The following is a 7662-nucleotide window of genomic DNA, read 5'->3' on the forward strand; positions in this document are numbered from 1 at the left end:
TGTTTACAGAACTCCCGCAGAGCGAGAGGAGAGGAAATCACGGCACAGCCCGGCGTGATCCTTAAGTAATGCCGTCCTGAGACGGTGAGACCAAAGAATAAGGTCATCTAGGATCGCTTTGATCGTACTTCTCGCATCAATCTCGAGATTCTGGAAAACTTTTTTGTTCCTAGCATCCCAGATTTTCCAGAGAATGAGAAGTAGCAAGAAGGGGCGGATTGTGGACGGCAGAGCAGGCGGCCAGGCGGAGGTGAAGTACTCAGCGATCAGGGAGAACTGAGGTTGAATACCGGTAGCACGCCATACCCTGCAAGCCGCCGGACAGGTGAAGAAGAGGTGGTCACGATCGTCCACCGCGATGTTACAACGAGGACAAGTGTTGGAGCTTAAGATGTGCTTCTTGCGCATGTTCTTCTTGGTGTTCAGGCGATCCAAGTAAAATAACCAACCGAAGATCATCACTCTTTTCGGCACCCTTGAGTCCCAAACCAAGGCAAGGACTTGGTCGTTGAGCTGGGTGGATAGGGCTGCGTATGCGCCTCGCGTGGTGAAATTTTCACCATTCAGCAGCCTCCTAGTGTCCGGTTCCTGTGAGGTAGACACATCCTGCAACAAAGAGTTGGGAGAGGCAAGTTCTGCGACCGCAGTATTGGTTAGTCGAGTACGAAGAGCAAGCTCGATCCCTTCCTTTAAAATGTTAGCTACTAGGGCATTTCGTTTGGTGTGGTGGGAGAAGAGAGCCGGGTAAATGATAGCTAGAGGCTCAGGCAGAAGCCAACGATCTAACCAAAAGAAGGTGGACTGTCCATTACCAATGGAACAGTGAGAAATCTCTCTCAGGCTCTGCAACTGTTTATAGATAGTTTTGGCAAGGAAGGAGCTGTTACTACCAAAACCAATGTGAAGTGGCGAGTGATGTAAGATCCAACCTTTCCAAGGAAGGTTGGTGGATCATGCACCCATAATTCTGGATTCTAACACTACGAAGCCAAACGTCCGTCGCCCTTTCAAATTTGAATTGGGATGGCTGCATCGGGATTGATTTATAGACATAATTAAGAATGTTTGGGAGAAGCCCGCTGTTGGTCGTACGCCTATTCAGAGATGGAACTTTAAAATAAGGGCCATGAGGAAACACCTCACTGGATGGGCGAAACACATCAACGGGATATATAAAAAAGAAAAACAAAGACTCTCTACCATTATTGACGACCTCGACAAAATTGCAGAGACGCGCACCTTATCTCAACATGAGATTGAGCTGAAAAATCAATCTAACGAGAAGGTTGCACGTCTTTTGCGAGAAGAGGAGATCAAATACTACCAGAGATCCAAAGTTGACTTCATCTTGATGGGTGATAGTAATACAAAATACTTCCAATTGATCGCCAATGGGCGGCATAAGAAAAAATGCATTTACAGTCTCCAACAAGATGAGGGGCGGATCGAAGGACATGAGGAGCTCAAGAAGTATATCACCAAATACTACAAATCTCTGTTTGGAGCGTCAGTTGAAGGGAAATTCACCCTTGACGAGACCCGAAGATGTGTTTCGGCAAGTCACGGCAGAAGAAAATGATATCCTAACGGCACCATTCTCGGAAGAGGAGGTGAGAGCGGCGGTGTTCCAAATGGAACATAGCAAAGCTCCAGGGCCAGATGGTTTCCCCGCAGAATTCTATCAGAATTTTTGGGATATCATCAAGATCGACCTTTTGGATTTGTTCAATTGTCTTCATGCCGACTGACTAGACCTATTTAGACTTCATTTTGGCGAGATTGTCTTGTTGCCCAAGATTAAGGAGGCCGAACGGATCCAACAGTTCAGACCCATATGCCTCCTTAATGTTAGCTTCAAAATTTTCACCAAAGTGGCCACAAATAGGTTAAACTCAGTAGCTGATCATGTTGTTCGGCCATCTCAAACGACGTTCATGCAAGGAAGGAATATACTCGATGGCATAGTAATTTTGCATGAGACCGTTCACGAGATGCACCGGAAAAACATGAGTGGAGTAGTATTCAAAATTGACTTTGAAAAAGCCTATGACAAGGTCAAATGGTCTTTCCCCCAACAAGCCCTAAGAATGAAAGGTTTCTCCGATAAATGGCGTCAGTGGATCCAAAATTTTGTAACTGGAGGTAGTGTGGCCATCAAAGTCAATGATGATGTAGGCTCTTACTTTCAGACAAAAAAAGACTACGGCATGGTGACTCCATGTCTCCAATGTTATTTAACATTGTTGCTGACATGTTGGCTATTCTGATTGAGCGTGCTAAGCAGGACGGTCAGATAGAAGGAGTAGTGCCACATCTTGTGGATGGTGGCCTCTCTATTCTGCAATACGCCGATGACACAATTCTTTTTATGGAACATGACCTAGACAAGGCTCGAAACCTAAAACTCTTGCTCTCAGTGTTTGAGCAAATGTCGGGTCTCAAAATTAACTTCCATAAAAGTGAACTTTTCTGCTTTGGAGAAGCCGTTGAGGCGGCTGCCGATTATGCTAACCTCTTTGCTTGCGCACATGGCCAATTCCCGATTAAATATTTGGGAATACCGATCCACTATCGGCGTCTCACCATTGCGGAGTGGAAACATGTAGAGGAGCGTCTAGAGAAACGATTGAGCAGTTGGAAAGGCAAGCTGCTCTTAGTTGGAGGACGGTTGGTTTTGATTAACTCCGTTCTCACAAATATGGTTCTCTATATGCTTTCTTTCTTCCAACTCCCAAAAGGGGTCCTACAAAGATTGGATTATTTTAGATCCATATTTTTTTGGCAAGGAGATGGAGAAAAGAAAAAATATCGGTTGGCCAAATGAAGCATGGTTTGTAGGCCAAAAGACCAAGGCGGCCTTGGAATTCATGACCTATAGGTCAAGAATGAGGCCTTGCTCAGTAAATGGTTGTTCAAACTTCTTACCGAGGATGGTGTTTGGCAAACCATGTTGCGCAACAAGTATCTAGGCCAAAAGGTGGTGTCCCAGGCATATTGGAGACCTGGTGACTCGCACTTCTGGACTGGCCTAATGGTGGCAAAGAAACATCTCTTTCGCTTTGGGTCTTTCACGATAAAAGACGGATTGGAGATTCGATTCTGGGAAGACATCTGGCTAGGCAATGCCAGTCTCAGAGAACAATATCCAGCCTTATATAACATTGCTCGCGATAAGAACAACACTATTGCGCATGTGCTCAGTTCATCCCCGCCGAACATTTAGTTTAGGAGGGATTTGATTGGCCCCAGACTTCTGTCATGGCATAATCTTTTGTCCCGGTTGGATTCGATTAACTTGACACAAGGCCGGGATGTGTTTCGCTGGAACCTTACTACATCAGGGTCTTTTACAGTAGACTCTATGTACCGTGCGCTCACACATTCTAAGGTACCAGTGAGTAATAACAAGAAAATTTGGAAGTCCAAGATTCCACTAAAAGTGAAAATTTTCATGTGGTATCTTCGTAAAGGAGTTGTGTTGACCAAAGACAACCTCGCACGACGCAACTGGCCAGGGAGTAAGAAGTGTTGTTTTTGTACTCATGACGAGACAATCAAACACCTCTTTTTCCAATGCAAGTTTGCACGTTCTACGTGGTCAATCATCCAAATAGTGTCAAATTTATATCCGCCCACAAGTGTTGCCAATATATTTGGTCACTGGTTGGACGGTATTCCAAATAGGTTTAAAGCGCTTATAAGGGTGGGAGCGTACGCCTTAATTTGGTCGCTCTGGCTATGTAGAAATGATTTGGTTTTTAATGGAAAAAATGCTTCTCCTCTGCAGGTTATTTTCTGTTGTACGCACTCGCTTCATACGTGGTCTATGCTACAACGATTGGAGCACCAACCGTTGTTCAAGGCAGTGTGTACGCGGTTGGAGCAGGTGGTTACGGAGGTTTTTTCCCAACATGGGTGGCAGCATAACCTCCGGATCGATCCACCACCACCTTCGACATAGGCATAGTGTCGGTCTATAGGACTTTACTGTTGCCGATATGTCGGTTTATATTTCTTGTTTTTTGTCAGACTTTTGGATTTGGCTGTGTGCATCTTAGTTATGCAGAGGCTGGGTGTTACTCATAATGTTTTGTATCCCCTTGATGCTACATTCTGAGATAATAAAATCTCCCTTTATCGAAAAAAGGAAGGTTGGTGGAGTGCATGAACTTGTAAGCAAATTTTAGCAGTAGACAAAAATTTTGTGCGCGTAAATTTTTGACACCTAGACCACCTGCGACTTTTTGAGTGCAAACCTTATCCCAAGCTACCAGTGTAATGCCCTCGATGCGGCTATATCTCCTACGTGTCGAAGCATGACTTAGAGGCATAACCGCATTAAAAGCAATGTCGCAAGTGAGGTAATCTTCACAACAACCCATGTAAATAAATAAAGGGGAAAGGTACATAGTTTGGTTACACTCGTCACGTCACACAAATACATAAATAAGTCATTACATTCATCCAATACACTCAAGGTCCGACTACGGAACCAAAATGAAGATAAACCCCAAATGCAATATAGTCCCCGATCGCCCCAACTAGGCACCACTACTGATCATCTAGGAAAGACACGTAGTAATGGCGAGAGTCTTCATCGAACTCCCACTTGAGCTCGGTCATATCATCTGAAACGGTATCATCGGTCCATGCATCTGGTTTTGGAAGTAATCTGTGAGTCACGGGGACTCAGCAATCTCACACCCTCGCGATCAAGACTATTTAAGCTTATAGGTAAGGTAAAGGTATGATGTGGAGCTGCAGCAAGTGACTAGCATATATGGTGGCTAACATACGCAAAAGAGAGCGAGAAGAGAAGGCAAAAGTACGGTCGAACAACTATGATCAAGAAGTGATCCTAGAACAACCTACATCAAACATTACTCGAACACCGTGTTCACTTCCTGGACTCCACCGAGAAGAGACCATCACGGTTATACACGCGGTTGATGCATTTTAATTAAGTTAAGTTTCAGGTTATCTACAACCGGACATTAACAAATTCCCATCTTCCCATAACCGCGGGCACGACTTTCGAAAGTTCAAATCCTTGCAGGGGAGTCCCAACTTAGCCCATCACAAGCTCTCACGGTCAATGAAGGATATTCCTTCTCCCAAGACAATCCGATCAGACTCGGCATCCCGGTTATAAGACATCCTCGACAATGGTAAAATAAGTCCAGCAACACCGCCCGAATGTGCCGACAAATCCCGATTGGAGCTGCACATATCTCGTTCTCAGGGCACACTCAGATGAGACATCCTACGAGTAAAACCAGCCCTCAAGTTTCCCCGAGGTGGCCCCGCAGTCTACTCGGTCGGACCAACACTCAGAGGAGCACTGGCCCAGGGGGGGTTTAATAAAGATGACCCTTGGGCTCCGGAAACCCAAGGGAAGAAGAGGCTAGGTGGCGAATGGTAAAACCAATGTTGGGCATTGCTGGAGGAGTTTTATTCAAGGCAAACTGTCAAGGGGTTCCCATTATAACCCAACCGTGTAAGGAACGCAAAATCCGGGAACATAACACCGATATGACGGAAACTAGGGCGGCAAGAGTGGAACAAAACACCAGGCATAAGGCCGAGCCTTCCACCCTTTACCAAGTATATAGGTGCATTAAGATAAATAAGATAATATGGTGATATCCCAACAATAAACATGTTCCAACAAGGAACGATCTCCAATCTTCACCTGCAACTAGCAACGCTATAAGAGGGGCTGAGCAAAGCGGTAACATAGCCAAACAACGGTTTGCTAGGACATGGTGGGTTAGAGGTTTGACATGGCAATATGGGAGGCATGATAAGCAATGTGGTAGGTATCGTAGCATAGGCATAGCAAAAGAGCAAGCAACTAGCAAGCAAAGATAGAAGTGATTTCGAGGGTATGGTCATCTTGCCTGCAAAGTTCTCAGAGTTGCCTTGATCCTCGAAAGCGTACTCAACGGGCTCCTCGATCACGTACTCGTCTCCCGCGGCTACCCAAGCAAGAACAACAAGCAAAAGGAACACAATCAACCACGTCCAATACTCAAACAACATGATGCAAACATGGTGTGATATGCGGGATGCGGTATGCGATGCATATGCAAGATTTGGAAAGGAAAGAATGAACCTGGCCTCAACTTGGAAATCCAAGAGTGCCACTGGAAATAGGAGTTGATTTCGGTTGAAATCGATATAAAGATCACCGGAATCGGATGCACGGTTTGGAAAGGGCAAGCAAAACAAATATGGCACCGGTCTGTGATTAACAGCAAGTAGCCTTCTAAATGCATCAAGATAAATATGCTACAACACTCAAATATGACAACAAAATACATGGCAGGGATCCACTCATGATGCTTGACAAAAGATGAACACTGAGCTACGGCTAAATCACTCATTAACAGGTTCAAACAAGCATGGCAAAAGTGCAAAAGATAACAGGTTTCAGACTTTGTGAAATTAACAGCATGTCAGGAATTTATCAGCAGGAAAAACAAAGTTTAGAGCACGATAACTACATGCTACAGGCACATATCATGCCAAAGCAAGGCATGGCATGAAGCTACTCAAAGCATATAATAAAAGTCCCTTAGTGACCATGAGCCAAAAGGGATCAGAAAATACAATTGCAAGCATGTGAACATAGGAAAAACATAAACAGATTCAGACTTAGTGAAAAACTGAAGCATGGCAAAACAATTAACAAGTAGGCATGTTTACGAGCTCGATGCACTCACTACGAGGCATTGCATGACAAACTGAGCATACACCCATCAAATAGACATGGCATAGAAGCTAGACATGGCAAGAACAACAACATAGCATCCACGGATCAATAGCAACAACCTCGGCAAAATTCCTAAACATGTTAACAATCTACCAGGAACATTTTATAGCAAAAGTAGAGCTCGATTGACTCAAGCTAGGGTGCTCCATAATTGCAAACAAAGAAATGGATGGATAGAGCACCACAATATCTACAAAACATCCTTACTGATCATCCTCAAAAGAGGCACGGATCACTAGGAAACAACATGAACATATGGCATAAAACAAAAACAGGACAAGGACTTACTGAAATTCTAAGTCCCTGAAATCAGCATCATTGAGTAGGCTACTTTGCATGCTTGTGCTAGTCACCACGAAGATCACAAAAATACATGGCATACACCCCTGTAAAGATGGCATGGCATTCTACAAAACACATGTAGAGCTCAGGATCATAGCATGCACAAATTAAACATGGCAAAAATGACAAAAGGCCATTTGCTGAAACAGATCTGAAATAATCATCACATAGCCCTCTTCCAACAGCATTTCGGGCATCAAGATGAGCTCAAATGCAAATGATGCAATGAGATGAAATGATGTACTCGTCGAGACGAACATTTTGATATGCTACACGCACGAATCGGAGCTACGATGAGGAAGTTATGGCATGTCAAAGAATGCAAAAATTAACGAGAGGAGAGGGAAAAAGTCAACCCTCAAGAACAGATCTAGGGTTCCTCCGCGGGGTACTGTAGCGATGCGGCGGCGGATCTCACCGGAGAAGCTCCACGGGGCCGCCGGAGTTGCTCGGGAGAGGAGGCCGGCCGGACGGCGAGGTGGCGGAGGGCGGCGCCGGACTTGGGCGGCGCGGGCGGAGTTCGTCGGCGGCGGGAGCAGCGAGGA

General features: G+C 45.0%; 1 pseudogene; it reads left to right on the forward strand.

Annotated features, from left to right (window-relative positions):
• Positions 1-7662, forward strand: part of LOC119365661 — a 95982-nt pseudogene that overhangs the window by 1405 nt on the left and 86915 nt on the right.

The sequence above is a fragment of the Triticum dicoccoides genome, chromosome 1A, assembly GCF_002162155.2.
Source record: "Triticum dicoccoides isolate Atlit2015 ecotype Zavitan chromosome 1A, WEW_v2.0, whole genome shotgun sequence".
Lineage (NCBI taxonomy): Eukaryota > Viridiplantae > Streptophyta > Magnoliopsida > Poales > Poaceae > Triticum > Triticum dicoccoides.